The 16,881-nt window shown below is 40.4% G+C and overlaps 1 protein-coding gene across 4 annotated transcripts in view; it reads left to right on the top strand.

Moving 5' to 3' along the window:
* Positions 1-16,881, top strand: part of TUNAR (TCL1 upstream neural differentiation-associated RNA) — a 160,589-nt gene that overhangs the window by 63,824 nt on the left and 79,884 nt on the right. The window contains exon 1 of one of the 4 annotated variants that reach the window (XM_064715576.1): positions 16,057-16,173. The exons of the other annotated variants lie outside the window; for them this stretch is intronic. The gene's annotated coding sequence lies outside the window, so the exon portion shown is untranslated. Of the gene's footprint in view, positions 1-16,056; positions 16,174-16,881 lie in introns of those variants that run through there. 4 annotated transcript variants of the gene reach the window in all.

Here is a 16,881-nt window from a genome sequence, read left to right as displayed (position 1 = left end):
ATTTGTACCTCTCAATTGCTTTCACTCAGAATTAAACACACAGCTTTGTACCTCTAATTTGTCTAGCACAAACACCTCACGCACTTGTCAGAGGGGATTCACTCCTTTGTTAGCTGCATTTATAAAACCAGACTTGACTCATGCTGGAAGGTTTTGCTGGTCCTTTACCCTTCAGCAAGAAATGACATGAAATCTTGTTTGAAGCATTTTATCTTGAACCACAGGGTTATGCTTATATGTGCATGCTGGAAAACTACAGTGGTTTCAAACCCTCATCAACAGAAAATTTAAAACCCTGTAAAAACAAGGCAGAGTGTGTTTCTGAGAATGCTTTTCCCAGTGCTCCCCACTTCCTCCTACACTGGCCCAGTTCTTGCTGAGGGCTTGGGTCTGTGCTTAGATTCCACTGTTCCCAAAGCCCCTCTGAGGCACGAAATAAGACAGACTTCAGGCAAACTGACTATAAACCAAAATTATGTTTAACTTAAAAATGTAGTTTTCAGGGAAAATCTGAAACTTGCTATAGAAATACTGGAGGAAAATGCCCCCACACTAAAATTAAAGCTCTTGTAGCTCTATAATTTCACAGATGGAAATATTTTTACTATCTTGTTATGTACTCTCTTGACCACCATCTATTTTTCCCCCCCCCTCTAATATTTATGATGTATTCGTCTGGTTTAGACATAAACAGTTAATAGCTTTTATGTCCCTCTTTCCTTGTACAATTACCTGCAGAGCAATGTAAGAAACAGTATTTTGAAGAACCTTTCCTGAATGATCCAAACAAGTCTTTGGCCTTTACTGGGGAGGATACCTCCAGCTGCATCCTTCTTGTTGCAAGTGGGCAGCTCCCTAACTCCAGCTTTATGTAACTCTAGGATTGATATTATCCTATGGTGTAAATTCAGTGGTTCAGATCCTATAATACATGCACAGAGTAAATCACTGTTCCTGGAAAGTTGAATTTTTCTTTCACTCACTCAATATTCCTGTGGCATACAGAAGATGTAAAATGACCCAATAAGAGCAATGAGACTACAAAAAGCTGGAGTCAACCACCAGTTCTTATTACTGTTGTACTACTTTTTGTAGTAGGATTCTTCCCAAAATACTTAGTGGGAGATGTTAATTCTAGAATGAAATTATTTAATTATTGTTAATTCTAGAATGAAATTAATTACACCCCTTGGTATGCTTTGTCTTGGGGGAACAAAAAGTAACATCATCTCGCTGTTTTCAAAAGCCCTCAGAACAAGTCTGACTAGAATAGAATGAGTAAGTTTTTGAGCTGACTTAGACTCTTACAATGTTTATATATTCTTGTTTTTATGCAATCTGATTCTAGTATAATTATAACCTGTGATTGCTCCATGCATTGCTGGAAGAGACATTTCAACTTCTCTGAATTCCTTAGCAGATTGACAGGGTTTGGCCAATAGTTACTTTCTACTTTTGCAGAAATTATGCACCAAAATATTCATAAAGTTACACATTCTTTCAGGTCTGTTTGATCATCTGAAGGTGATTTGGTGGTAGTACTGCAGATATCCCTTTTAAGCCACATCCTACAGTTTTCCTGAAATATATTCTTACACAGAGTCATCACTTGAAAAAAATATCTGTCACCAATGTCCATTGCCCATATAAAGTCACAGAATGAGATGTACTGAGATAACCTTGGCAAGAGAACCGAGATGGAAAAGGGGATCTCTTCATCTCAGCAATAGGAATGTTCCTTTGTATCCCCAGCCATGATGGCTGCAGAGACCTAGACCATGCAAGCTGAATATTAAGCCAAGAAATTTGAAAAAGGATCTTTCCCGTTGAAGCAATTTTCAGATTCAGCCATGTCTATTGGGGAATTGAAAGCTATTGCACTCTGCTTGGCCATCCAGCACAGATTGAGTTAGGCTGTTTCAGGCACATCAAATAAATCTGTCCATGAAAGGAAGCCATTGCCACAGAGAGCTAGTTATCTCTGCCATTTATCAATTAGACTAAAGAGTCTTCTGGCAAGCTCAGGGACCTGTGATACAAGGATGTGATTCAAGTTATTTGTAACTGAACTGGAGTATTCCTCAACCTCCCTACTTGCATCAAGGGGTGTTTGGGAATTAGTTTCTGAGAGGGCAGGAATAGGGAAAGCTCTTTTGGCTGTCAGAAAAATAGGTGTAGGGGACACACCTAAAAAATGGCTTAAGAACTGGTGTCAATTGGTCTTGAAATGTATTTGCTGGTGTATATTAATGCAAATTCACAATTGCAAAAGATGGAGTACAGGCTGATGAAAGACCTTGAAATGAGTTTATTTTAAAGAGGTAGATGTGCTTCTGTAAGCTATGCAGATGAAAAATTATATTTATAGTCTGTAAAGGATTAGCAATCATAGTAAAAAGCACATAAAAGAATTATGGAACCTTTTGTAGCGATGATGAGCAAGCTTTGTGGGAAGACCTGGTTATCCTACATGTAGCCCATCTTCTGCACTTATGGTCTGCTGTCCCCATTGTGTTGTACCTTCCTATGAATTATTGCTTCACCAGGAATATTAATCTTGCAGTGGACAGAAATACTGTACAATATATACTCTTCTTATTTATTATATGATGGCTCTAAGATTGTTGGATGGCCTGACTCAAATTTTGCAAAATTGTGAGTTCAGTCATGTACAAAAGTAACATTTATGACAGTTTAGTTATCAAGAACCACATTTATGGCTGTGAAGATTGTCTGCAATATTTTCTCTGCATATGTGATTTAACATGCCAATTACTTTAGCATGAAGAATGAAAAATAATCATTTGTTCAGCTTAATTCCTGACTCATCAGTGACTTCATTAGCATTATGGTATGGACTAATTTATCTCATCCAGTCTCACTGCATCCTCTGATAAATGGTTGTGCCACTTCCTCATTGTCTTGCCACAGAGCAATAGATGGAGATATATCATTTGGTATTGTAAAGTAACTTACAAAGAGTCTTACCTGTGGGATCAAATCCTATTATTTATTTGTTCCAAATCATTTTTTGAGATCATTTTGAGAGGTAGCCTTCTCTCAGTACAATGATCAGTGCCCTTTAGCTGCATAAGCTGTCTTCTGTGTTCTTTCTTAAAGTCTAGGAAGACTAGTGGGGTATTAAAAAACCAGAGGGCAGTGAAAAGACACTGCTTTTCTTTCCCACAGATACCAGGAAAGTCCTTCCAGTTCAATGTTAGCAACAGAAGATGATTAATTTGAAAGTCTTTCATCTCTCAATCAAGAAGATTCTTTCATTGTTTCCTGTCTTCCAGTTCTTCAATGCTGCCGCTGAAATCCCCCATGGCAGGGTTGTCTCTTCAAATAAGAATCAACCTGTAAAATCTCCTTTACCAAATGAAATGGGATTAAGCATGAAAGTTTTCAGTAAGAATACTGTTACTGACAGTCTCTCATTCTACAACTGCTGCTTCATTCTGGTTTGCCATAAAAGTTGTTACAATTAATTGTGGAAACCTAGTGGCTTCAATATGCAGCTGGTGTGATGGACCAGTTATGGCTGGACTGATGCATGGCACTCATCAGGTTTGTGCAGCACTCTCATTCTGCTCCCACCACAGACTGCTGCTTTTTTGAGGATGTAATTTCAAACACGACTGATCTGGTCTCCCACGTGTTGCAGAGGAATGTAAATATTTGAGACCATAGTGCAGTGTAGGTAAGTTGTGGAGCTACAAGTGATCAGCTCTGGATGCAGCTAGTTTTACCTGCATTAGTGAGGTGCCTTGGGTGTGCAACCCATGGTCACTGCTTTTGGTCAGGCAGAGTGTGGACAGGACAAGGTCATCTTTCCTTGCAGTGCAAAGGGAGGCAGATCCTTGTCTCTGCAGTACTTCATTCCTGCAGTGCAGAGCCATCTGTGAAAATGGAAAGGTACGTCCCATGTCAGTCTTTCAGATGTGCAGGATCTCTAAAGTGCCTAGAAACTCCTGCAGGTTTACAAAAGAACAAATGAGATGGATGGCAAACTTAAAATGAAATAGAATCCAAAAGGTTAAACACCATCTTATTTTCATATTTTTTCACCTCTCCACACCTCTCCACCCCTGACAAAGCCAATCCATTTTTTATGCATATAAATGTGGTGCACATTTCAAAGATAAGCATCAGTGCTAGATCCTAGAGCTATTTATTTCCAAACTCCTTAGCCATTCAATTGAATTCTCCAATTACTCTAACTTACAGTGCACCTTAATAACCTTCATAATGAAGAAGAATTAAAGTAATAATGCATCAATGACACTATTTATTAAGTTAAAGTGACAGAACATTGATTATGCTGACATATAACCAGTGACTCCATTAAAGCAACAATGTTAAATAGCTGGTGTTTTTTAACAGGGTTATCTCAGGCCACTTAGAAGTTCATGGTCATTAATTGTCTTTTAAGTGTAATTTAAGACTTCCTTCCTGAAAGAAAAAGATTTCCAAGGGCCTGAAAAGAGTTGCTAAGTTAGATCATGCTGGTAGAGCCTGCCTCTGTGTCTTCGTACCTGGGAAGTCAAATTCACAATGCTAAACCTGGCTTTTGTGAATGTTCATGGATGTAAATTCAGGTTCTGTCCCAGAGTTTGAGACTGTCTTTTCTCCTTGGGTAACTGCAGTTTGTCTTTTATTGTAGGGGGATAGAATTTAAGTAAATAAAGGTAGTATAGAAAGTAATCTTACCACCTAAAGAGTTACAGCTAAGCCAATTACTAGAGATTAGGAGCAGGCCTGAGTTTATCAGGCTGCACCTGTAGCTGATAAGAAGAGTGTTATACAAGAGTGGGTTGGTTGGCTGAGGGAATTGGAGTCAGTTGGCTGCTGTGGGGATGAGGAAGAGGCAGTGCCTGGAGGAGCTGCCCACGAGAAACATAAAGGAGGTGTGAAACTCTAGCAATGTGGAACCTTTGCAACGTAATGACAATAGAACTCTTGCACTATAATGACAGCATTTTATCACTGATTTGCCATCTATTTCTGTGGCAATACAAATTGATAATGTTCACTCAAAGTTTTTTTGGAGATTTTCTGTAAACTGGAATCTCAACTTTTTAAAACCAGCCTTGCTTTTACTTTCTTAATCCCTTAATCCCAGGCAAGAAGATGTCATGCTTGTTTGTGGATTTTAATCCTCTGCTGTTGTTCTAAAGTGCTACTATTTCTATTGCCCATTCATATATGACTTTGGTGAATTACATGCTACTAAAATTTTGCCTTGTTTGTTGCATTTATAGCTTCTACACTTTCACCTTAAGCCCCATGATAATGAATAGCTTTTTGCTAATCACTGTTGAATGAAAATTCAAGCATCTCAGTGTTCTTACATTAAAGAGCATGACTTCAGTATGTAGGGTTTAAGGGGGAAAAAAAGTGAAAATATTTTAGGAGGATTTAGAAAAAACCCAAAAGCTAAACAAATCCAGGAGGCAAGTAAGAAAACCAAGAACTTTTTGGCAATATTTTAATTTATCTTGAGCCTGGTCCATGAAATTTGAGCAGATTGTGTTGGCAATGCCTCTTACACAACTATTTTCATTTGCAGAATTTGAGCTGAAACACAGCTTGAGTATTATATGCAATGTTATGTGGAATAAATTATTCTGACAGGGCCTTCATAGACTCTGAAAGTATTGACAAAAATGATTTTGTTGCCATTACTTGATGATTTACCCCACATCAGCTGAGCTACAGAATCCACCACGGTCCTCACCCTGGCCTGATGCAGTCAGAAGATACGTGGTGGGTTAAGGCGATGTGATGATTTGATTCACAATTAATGTGCACATGAGATCACATGCATAGTCAGATACCAGCTGATGTGACAAGCAGTATGTAATTAATCCTTCACAATGTATTTTATTTGCATCTGAGGCAAATGAGAGACACTCAATTGGGCAGTTACCAAGGTTTAGCTGATGCATTAAGTGGTTGGGAAGAGGTAAGGTGATTTCTTGTAGCCACTGCCCTTAATTTCAAACAGTAAAGGATATCCATATTCATCCTCAGTCTGCAACCCTGATCAGCCAGAGCAGTGGCTTTCTATACCAAAATAAACTTGCACTTATTAAAAATTTGGTTGTGATGCAGGGAGTAAAGACATCAAGCAGTATCCTGCTCAATCATTTCTTTTGGTATTGCTGCTCTTATGAACTTTTGCTGAGATTTCAAGGAAAAGAGACTATTACTTTCAAGAACTGCCTTTTAAAAGTCAATTCAGAAATATTAAACAAATTGTCAGCAGCCTTTGGAAATGTTATGTAGGAACTCAGCTCTCATCTTCTTTTTGTAAAAGCCTGAGGTAAAGTTAGGTGTTCCACAAGATAATAAATATCTCTTAATTCTCATATCCTTGGGCTTGCCAACAGCATGGAAAATACCTGGAAGTCAGTTCAGGAAAGAGGACTTAAAACCACTAGATATACTTTGAAATGCAACAGCAAGCACAAAGTCACTCCAACCCTCAGCAAAGTGTGGTAAACATGATGACTATGGTTTTCTTGTACAGCATTTTTGGAGCTAATTTGAAGCTGTGCATTCCCAATGCAACCAAGGGCCACAAGATCTTAGCCAGCATATTTTAAATGAGGCCTTTCCAATTGGGATAGTCCCTGTGTTGCATCGAACTGCAATGCATTTGCATCATTAGCTTGGAGAGAGATCAGATAACCAACATAATAAATATAGTAATTTAAAAAAAATCCAAATTCTTGCTAGTGATCTGATTACACTGTTCCACTGGGGTCATTCCTTATTACTTTAGTTTGCTTAATATGAGTTAGATCAGTGTGTGTCCAAAGAACAGAGTGGTGTCAGCTCTGGAGATCTTTTTGGTCTAGTCTTTTTCTGGTAATTTTCCTCCAGCTATGGAAGCAGTTTAACATAAAGACAGAGTTGATCTTTTTTTTGCTTTGTTTGCCCCTGCATGTGCTCTTTCACATGCAAAGTATTTGATACTGTCCCTCATGATGTCCTTGTCTCTAAATTGGAGACACAGGGATTTGATGGGTGGGCTACTCAGTAGATAAAGAACTGGCTGGATGGTCACAGGCAAAGAGCTGTGGTTGGTGGGTCATTGTCCACATGGAGACCACTGATGAGTGGTGTCCCTCAGGGGCTGGTGCTGGGGCCAGTGCTATTCACCATCTTTGCTGGTGACATGGGCAGTGGGATTGAGTGCCCCCTGAGCAAGTTCACTGGTGACACCAGGCTGTGTGGTGCAGCTGACACACTGGAGGGACAGGATGCCATCCAGAGGCACCTGGACAGGCTGGACAGGTGGGTCAATGCAAACCTCTTGAAGTTCAATACAGTGAGTGCAAGGTCCTGTGGCTGGGTTGTGGCAAACCCAGGCACCCCCACAGGCTGGGCAGAGAAGGGACTGAGACAAAGTCCCTGAGGACAAAGACTTGGGGGCCATGATTGATGAAAAACTCAACATGAGCTGGCCAATGTGCTCACAGCCCAGACAGCCAAGCGTGCCCTGGGCTGCAGCCAAAGGGCTCTGGGCAGTAGGTTGAGGGAGGGGACCTTTCCCCTCTACCCTGCTCTTGTGAGACCCCACCTGGAGTGCTGTGTACAGTTCTGGTGTCCCCAACAGGAGAAGGACATGGAACTGTTGGAGCAAGTCCAGAGGAGGCTGTGAAGTTGATAAGAGGACTGGAGCACCTCCCCTCCAAAGAGAGGCTGAGAAAATTGGGGCTGGTCAGCCTGAAGAAGAGAAGGCTGCATGGAGAACTCACAGCAACCTTCCAGTACCAGAAGGGGGCCTACAGGGAAGCCAAAGAGGGGTTCTTTGTCAGGAACTGTAGTGATGGGACCAAGAGCAGTGGGCACAAACTGAAAGAGGAGATGTTTAGATTAGATATTAGGAAGAAATTCTTTACCAAGAGGCTGATGAGACACTGGACAGCTTGCACAGGGAGGTTTGGGATGCCCCAATCCTGGTGATATTCAAGGCCAGGTTGGATAAATCCTCGAACAACATGGGAGGGTGTGGGAGGTCTGCCTGCCCATGGCAGGGGAGGTTGGATCTAGATGATCTTTAACGTCCTTTCTAAACCATAACAATCTATGAATCTATATTAAATCTGGATCAAGAGCTTGTGGGAGACACTATGATTAGACACTAATCATAACCATCCCGTTCCAAGAGTTGTCATATCACAAGAATAGAAGGTAACCAATGGTAACTAGAAAATTACCATTTCTCAGGAAAAAAAAAGTCCTAAAAAACCACTTTCTCATAAAGACCTATTAAGAGCCACTTGTATAAAAGTACAAGATCTGAAGCTTGTGTGTGGAAGAACAGCTTTTATAAGTGTGTCATACGTTCAATGTGGGGAGAAGAGTTTGCCTGTGATACAGAGAGGAATGGGCATCTGCTGTGCAGTGGGTCTGTGGTTGTTGTGAGACTTGAAGAATGGGTGAATGAAGACAGCTTTCAGAAATAATGGGAGAACTGAGCCTCTGTTTTTCTGAGCACTGTGCAAGCATAATGCACAGTCTACATCCCCTGCTGTTCCCAGTAATATACACACACACTTCAAAATATCTTTTCACAAGCTTATTTGACAGCTAGAGAGGAGGTGTTGGGGGTGAATGGCACCTGATGCTGTTTGTTCACTATGAATAGCTGCAGTTCCTACCACAGCAGTTTTCTTTATGTTCCTTGTTGTTCCAAAATTTCTCTTTTTTTAATTTTTTTTTTGAGGAAAGATGGAAAGAAGGGTGTTGGAGTTAATTTTTCTGCAGTTCCTCAAATACTCTAAGGAGTGTCTCAGTGTGCCAGAGGCATGTTCCTGTAGTTTTAAGACCAAAGTGTATGTTGCCTGCCCTTGGAGGTGGCAGGAAAGTACAGGGGATTGAAATCCTGGTGGGAAATGACTGAATGACTCTTTAGGATGGAGGGACCCCAGCTGGGCAGAGTTCTGCTCCTCCTGCCTGAAGCAACCAGTCCCTGGAGTGAAACAGTCTCCAGATTATGCTCCAGTTTTGTCCTGGATAGAAGTAGTTGGTTCACACCACAAGAAAGTCCTGGAGTAAATTAATACAATTTCAGCAAGGTGATCAGGCAGAGACTTGGGACTGAAGACTGAACTTTTTATCTGAGAAAGTAGATGCTGTTTAACAGCATTTACCCACCCCTCTCTGACTTTCCAGCAGTAAAAACTGAGATAAAATGTAAAATGCAAAAAGTTATATCAGCTAATAATTTCATGACCGATAGCTGGAAATTATATTTGGCTGCATGAAAAATAGCTCAAAAGATGAATGTTTTGTGAATGTTCTGATTATTTGGACATAGGATTATAGGAATGATATTTTAAATCTTTCTTTGCTTTTCTTGGCCTAACATTGCAACACAATTTGCTTAGTAGATTCTTTGTACTTGCATACTTAGATTTTTTTTTTTTGGCTTTACATTCCAATAGATGTAAAACAACAACCATTGACTCTTGCTTCAACTTGATCTCCACAAATCTCAAAGGAGACTTTATGAATGATTGGTTCTGGTGTCCAGATGCGTTAGCGAGAGGAAGATGTCAAATTTAGCATATCACTGCTACTTCAGCATGTCAGTTTTACTATTGCTCTATCTGTGTTTGCCAGATGCATTCAAAAATGCAGTTACATCTTTATTACTATGAATTACAAGAAAATTTATCTCTGAAAGAAGTCAGTGGGGCTTATTTATTTTCATGCCCATCCTCCATTAAAAAGAGTAATCCAAAATAAACACTTTTTCTAGTGAGCCAAATGTTGTTCTGCTGCAGATACCACATAGTGCATTTTTTTCATGAATAGAGCCCTTAGCTTTAGGGCATGTGGTGCCATTTCACTTTTAGGGATGAAAACTGGCAGTCTGGTGTCTCAGCCAGTAGTGGAGATGGAAAACCCTAAAGTATGGGGGATACATGTCAGGACACAGCACACTGTATCATCCTTTGTTTTCTAGCAGAGGATAGTGCACATGAACAGCAGCAATTCTGAGAAGGAAAGTCACCTTAAAAGACCCCTCCCCACAATCAGCAACCTTAAGGTTGATTTCTCCTTGGCATTACTTGCAGAGAAGCAGGAGAAATGCAGGAAAGGGGAGTGTGAAGAATATGGCTGTAAAAGATGAAGAGCATCAAAAAGAGAAAGGCAAGTGAAAACAAAATGGGAAGAACAGCTGGGAGGTGGCTTCTCTGTAAAACTAAACAAACCTGGGGGCTTTAACAACCACAAGTTTGTGGGGCTCTAGTTCTGTCCCTGACAGCAAGAGATTGCTCCACATCACTGATGTAAAGAGATACTGAAATAATGTTTCTTTAATTGCACAGCCTCAGTAGGTAAGCATTTTTTGGCTGAGGTAATTTATGCAGAGTGGAATCCCAGTCCCCTATTAATGCAGGTGCTGGTCTCTGTTCCTATGGTTACAGTTGCAAAGAACAGCCCTCTGCTTTTAAGTTGTTTGTAAATATATAAAACTGTCATCTTGGGAACAGAAATTTCCAGAGCTTGGTACCTTTCCTGAGGTAATACTTTCCTTTAAGAACTGTTTTAAAAGCAAGGTAGAGAAAGACAATTCTGCTGTTTAGACAGGGATGGAGGAAAGCAGGATTTTCTTACTAGGTGAGAAAGCTTGTGCAGAGCCCTGGTGCAGACAACAAGGAGGGTGTAATAGGATGCTTGCTCGTTTGCTGAACACTCAGTATGTCTCCTTTTCCCAGAAGTATTTCTCAATCATAATCCTCTGACCTCACTCTTGCTTTCTGTTATTCCCATCCATACCAAATTAAGGTGCCATAGTCTATCTGAGCTGTTCCCTTCCATCCAAGGGATGGTACAGAAACCTGCTTTGTACACAAATCTGAAAAATGTTGTTCTCAGATTTTTGTAGAAAAGGAATGGTAAAATGTACACATTAATGGAATCAGTGACAAAGTGATGAAAGGCTCAGTGAACTTCTAGCATGGTCATACAGTGTTTTGAGAACTACACTTTTTTTTTCTCAAAATAATTACTGTCCTTTAATTTAGATTAATAGGCTTTCCTGTCCTATAACTTTTTACAAATCAAATTTGTTTCCAAAAGAAAATCTAATTCTTTTGAAAGCCCTTTTCTGAATGTTGACTTAGATGTCAGTCACTGAATTTCTAGCTCTTGGCTTAGGCAATTTGTGAACAAGAGCATCAGTTGAAACATTTTCTCTCTAAACTGAATTTGAGTCGAAAATAGAAAATAGAAGGCAACTCAGTACAGGGTTCTATGTGGAAAACTTTTGATGGATAAATATATCTTGATATGCCTCTCCCAGTTTCAGAGGTTGTCTCTGCATTGAATCACAGCAATATATTGTTCTGACATGCTCTTTTGTATAGATACCCTGGCTTCACCTAAATAAAACTATACTTTTATATTGAGTTATATTTCTGGAAAATTAGACAAATTATGGTAAGGCTTGTCTACTGTTACTTTCTTTTCAAATCTAAAGAAGGAATGTGGAATCTAAATGGAATTTTTCATTAGTAAAACCAGACCTTCTATTGCTCTCTTAACAAGGGTTGTATAGGATATTTACAAATGCTGTAACTTTCTAATTTTTAAATTTAATGCACACACATATACATGTACGATGCCTGCTTAGATGTTTATTGAGTAGTTTGTGTGTTTATAATATATAACTTAACATGAAACAGTATGTAGAAGAATTTATTTGAACTCAGACAAGAAGATCAAAAAAGTCTCAGTCAAAAAAGAAGGGAAAAATCAAGAGATGTGAGAAGGGGTGCAGAAAAGCTGAGCAGTGGAGGTAGGGGGAAGAGAAGGATGAAGAAGGATCCAAAAGGTGTAAAACTTTACACAGAATGCAAGATAATTGCCGAAGTGTCAACGCACATTTAAACTGTACATTTTTAGAACTTATCATCTGGAGTCCTGCTCTCCCTCAGTAATTCCAGAGGCTTTGAGGAACATCTAAAATTTCATAAGCATAGAGAGATCATAGGTTCTATGGCTGAATCTATCAGAAATCTGTCAGCATAGGAGAGCAGGAGCTTTTGATCCTTACCTGTACAATTGAGCTCTCTGATGATTCCGCATGCCAGTTCATGGTAAGTAAAGGAACAAGAATGTAATCTGGGATCTTCAACTCTGCTCTGCTTTGTAGAGAGAGGACTGGAACCCAATGATTTAAGAAAAAGCCTTCCTAAGAAAAATGTTTTGTTAAATGCACTGAAAAGAATTACAAAGCATTTTCGTGCATGTGGCATTTGCAGCTCAGTCCAGAGAAATTGTAAGGGATTCATTCTGGCTGCCAGAGAGATGGGACTCTGATGATGTTTCTTATCATCAAAGCTTCTTTTTCTGTTTTTCGTCATCAAATGGGAAAACAAAACCCAGCATTTTTTCTTGTCATTTTCTGTTCTGTAATATATTTTGGAAACTCTTTGCATGCTGTTTTCTTGTACCAATATCTGTATACAACACATAGCATGCTATGACTATCATTTATGCACATCTGGAAGTACTTCCATCAATATAGATTTAGTACCAAGTTCAATAATAGAAAATTGCTATTGCTGACAAATGTCCCCTATACTTGACTTCTGTTTTCTAAAAATTTTCCAAGTTTATTGTAAATAAGCTCCAGTGAAAACAAACTGAATGATTATAGTCTGGATTCCCTTCAGAGTGGTTTCTGGCATGTAGGAAATAAATTATAGTGTATTCAAAAAACCAGCTGCTTCCATTTGGGTAGAATATGTTATGATTTAATGAAGAAAACCATCTGCTCCTGAGTAAAATCCTAATTAAACAATATATGACTCAAAACAAAATTAGCAATAAAGCAGTTAATATTTTACAAATGTTTCCTGCAATGTATAGCAGCTAGTGTGTTAAAAGCTTCTTTAAATATGTCTGGCTTTCATAATATTTTAATAGACTTAGAGAACATGCTTGCTATGTCTGTGGCTGCTACCACCACATCTCCATGGTAGAATTTAGATTTCACAGCACAAGCTCAAGTATTGTGTTGAAAATGAATATGTCCATCATGCTTTAATTTTTTTAGTTAGTTTGGTTTTTTTCCTGTTTGCTGCTAGCATCACATTCAATGAATTATTCTGCAAAACAGATGCAAAAGCTTCTGAAAAAAAAGCTGTGGACAAATGGAACAGCCTGCCTGAACACAATTTCTGTGCCAAAGTCAGATTTGTGAATGGAAACCTCCTCATATAGCTTGTCACACCTGGTTATGCAACTGTGCCAAAGGACACAGAAAGCTGGTTAAAGGGATCTTAGCAGTGGAGTTGAGATCAGTGCAATATATGCACCCCCGTTCTCTAAGGAAACAAATGTCATACCTCACACAGCCTAGTAAACTACAGGCAAGCTTAGAGAAATAATAACTGGTCCTGTATGGTTAATATCTTTTAAGGGAAAAGTACTCTTTTTTCTGGTCAAATGTGAAGAATGTGGGCTCAGGGACTTCAGCTGAGGACATGTGCAACCCCAGCTCTATTGCTGTAGTGGAATGAACCTTGACTGGATTTCTGTGCCATGGCTTTACCTCCAGAAGCATGAGACCTGATGGGAAACAACGGAAAAGTGAAGTGGTAGAACAGGCAGGCAACACTCGTGTGCTCTGACTCACTGAGATATGAGAGGTCCTTGTGCATTGTTCAATGAAAACAAAAACCATTGTAAACAGCACTACTGTGCATAAGCACTACTCCATCCCGTTCGTGGCATATTGCCTCCTTCCACATGTATGACCCTATTTTTTTAAGTGCTTTCAAGAACTAGTAAAAGATATAAGGAAAACCAGAAACTACAGCTTGCTTGACATAGATATAAAATTTAATAACCCTGAGAACTCTCTCTGTCTCTTTTTAAGCTGAAGTAACTGTCTGGGTCAAACAAAGATGAAGAAGTTATTATATTATTATATGAGTGAAATTAGGTAGTCTGTTCACAAATCACCTCCCTGCCTTTTTTTACGAAGTGGATATAGCTAGACTAAAATCATGAAACTCACACTTTCCCTGCTGTTCCCCAGTGTCTGTTGAATGGAAAAGAGATTTTTCTTTGAGATTCGGAGCACTATTGAAGGGTTTTATCTTGCTCTGATCTGTACAGCTCTGACTTGCACCTGGCTATCTGTACATGGTGACCCCACCCTGGGACAGCCTCAGGCTGACACAAACCAGCTGTAGGAGTGGGGCTCCTATCAGCTGCCAGCCAAGACTGGGTGTGATAAGGGATCAGGACACACACCCCACACATCTTTGTTATCAAAAGTATTTCATCTATGACTCAAACCAAAAGTACTTTAAATTTTTTGTTGTTGTTGTTCCATGCTTATCTCCAGAAACTCTCCTGGGCAAAAAATCAGCTTCTTTAGTTTAGTCCCTGAATAAAATATTCCAGCTGTGCTGAACTGGGCTACACTGTGGAGGAATGTTTTTCAAGTCAGACATAAAGCTGTTCTCTTTTCCCCTTATACTCTTCAAATTAAACTTCAGAGAACACTGTGGGTTCTCTCATTTCACACCTAGGATATACAGCAGCAGGTCTTTAAGGTAAAATACTCTGAAAGAAAAATGGAATAATTTTCTCTTGAGGATGCTATTCTGCTGTCTCTAGGATGAGCAGTAATTGCAACAAATCTAAAAGTTCCTCAGTAACTCAGCTAGAGTGGCCCCAGTGGATAGACCCCCATCCTCTGTGGTCTGCAAGAATCTGTTCAGCTCTGTGTGGAAATTTTACACTGCTTTTATTAGGCATTAAACTGCAGTGCAGTTTTGCACAGCAGAGTTAGCCACATCATGTTTTCCACATAGGTGCTGAAGGGAAGCAGCTGCACATGGGGGAAGCATTTTGAGGGCCAGAGACAAAGTTCTGGTTATGCATGTTGCCTCTTTCCCATTAATGACTTTGTTCTTTTATTGCTTCTACTCAAATGACTTGTGCTGGTGCTGCAGACAACCAAAATTTCTGTAGGAATATTTATTTTTCCTTTTTTCTCATCTTCTTTTTCCTTTAAAGTACTCCGAAATAGCACTGTAGATCAGTAGCTGGATGTAGCCAATACAGCAGCAGTCTTCACTCGTTCAATTTAAAGCCCCTGGCTACACCAAAGCTAATCTTAGCCTTGAGATCATCTAATTCTACCCCCTGCCATGGACAGGGACAGCTTCCACTAGACCAGGTTGCTCCAAGCCCCATCCAACCTGGCCCTGAACACTTCTAGGAATGGTGCAGCCCCAGCTTCCCTGGTCAGACACTGGAAAAGTGTCTCAGCACCCTCACAGAAATGAGTTTCCTCCTATGTGAGCTCAACCTGACCCTTTTCTGGAAGCCATTGGACTTGTTCTGACACATCCATGTCTCTATCAGGCACCCAGACCTCGATGCAGCCCTCCAGGTGGGGTCTCCTTCAGATGCAGTGCAGGATATGACTGATTTTTTTGGGGTGAAGGGGAAGGTTGTTGGGTCACATTGAGCTTTTCAGCCAGCATCCCTTCCCTCTCCTGATGTATTAGATACCTGTCAGTCATTGGCAATGCAGAAGGTGTCTCTCTAGGCCTGGCTGTGATTAACTCCACAATAAGGCAGGTTGCAGCTTTTGTCTCAATGCCAGTGAAAATGAAAGGCAAACCTTACAAACCTGTTTGTGTCATATGGGTATGACAAGGACGTACCTGCCATGAGTTTGCAGATGATTTTTGACACATTCTTACAGATATGTTTATCTAGGAAAACATAAAAGCAAAATGTAGATAGCTATGTTTATCCTGCTCTTGCAGCTGTAGTTTCTGACATTTTTCCATGACATTCCTAAGCATCTCTACTCCTGTCCTTGGAGATCTCAACATCTACTTGCTTGTATTGTCTTCATTACTGATTTTAGCACAGTCTTGGCACCTGGATAAACTCCTTTGTAATAATTGCCCCATGTTAATAGTTATAGAGAAATTGAGTGTGTTTCAGATATCATTTCACATATCACTTTGCAGTATGTGGCTGCCTTTTTCTTTTTAGATTTTCAACTTTGTCATGAGAACAGTGTCTGTCTGCCCTCCTGTCACAAAGGTCTGACTCTGAGCAGCTGACTGTCACTCAGTTTGTTCTCCTGTCTGAAAACAGAGGGGTTCTAAGGTGAGTTTTTTTTCAGTACCCAAGGTATTTTTATATGAAGGGGTTCAGATACATCCACAGTAGAATGGCAGATGTATGGGGACACCTGATTTGAACAGACAGGGACCTTTTTTCAGCCTCAGTGAGTAGGCCAATGCCCAACAAGCCATCAGGGCATCCTCCTTGACAGGAAGCACCACTGGAGCTTCAGAGGCTGCCCAAGGTTGCACCTGCTTCCTTCCAGCGCCCGAAAACACTGCCAGGAAGGATCTGCTGCTCTCCACCAGTTCCCAGGGCATTTGTCCTCAGGTCCAGCTTGAATCTGGACAGGAACCTCATGAATGCCTTCATCCTGGCTCTTTCTTCTCAGGAGAGGTGCTGGGACCATACCTGTAGGGCAGGCCACTGCCTGCTGTGTTCTGCTGAGCCCAATTAGAGCTCAGCTTGGGCAGCTGGTGCTGGGGCTGGTTCCAGGGGGAATGGTGTGAGGATTCAGGGTGGGTGCTGATATAGTATGGGAGCCAAACCTCAGGCATGGGAGGAGAAGTGGCTTTGCTAACAAGGGCATAAGGTGCTGGCACAAGTGGTGGGAACTTGGGGCAGCAGTCAGGGCCACCTGCAAAACGCATTATGAGAATTTTAAACTGGATGCTTTAAGATTTTCTTCTCCTCCTGTCATTCCCCCTAATAGCATTTCACTGAGAGTGTGCTCTGCTTTCAGTGGGACTA

This window comes from Zonotrichia leucophrys, chromosome 5 (assembly GCF_028769735.1).
Source record: "Zonotrichia leucophrys gambelii isolate GWCS_2022_RI chromosome 5, RI_Zleu_2.0, whole genome shotgun sequence".
NCBI lineage: Eukaryota > Metazoa > Chordata > Aves > Passeriformes > Passerellidae > Zonotrichia > Zonotrichia leucophrys.
The sequence above is the reverse complement of the archived record's forward strand: the minus strand, read 5'-3'. Positions and strand labels throughout refer to the sequence as shown.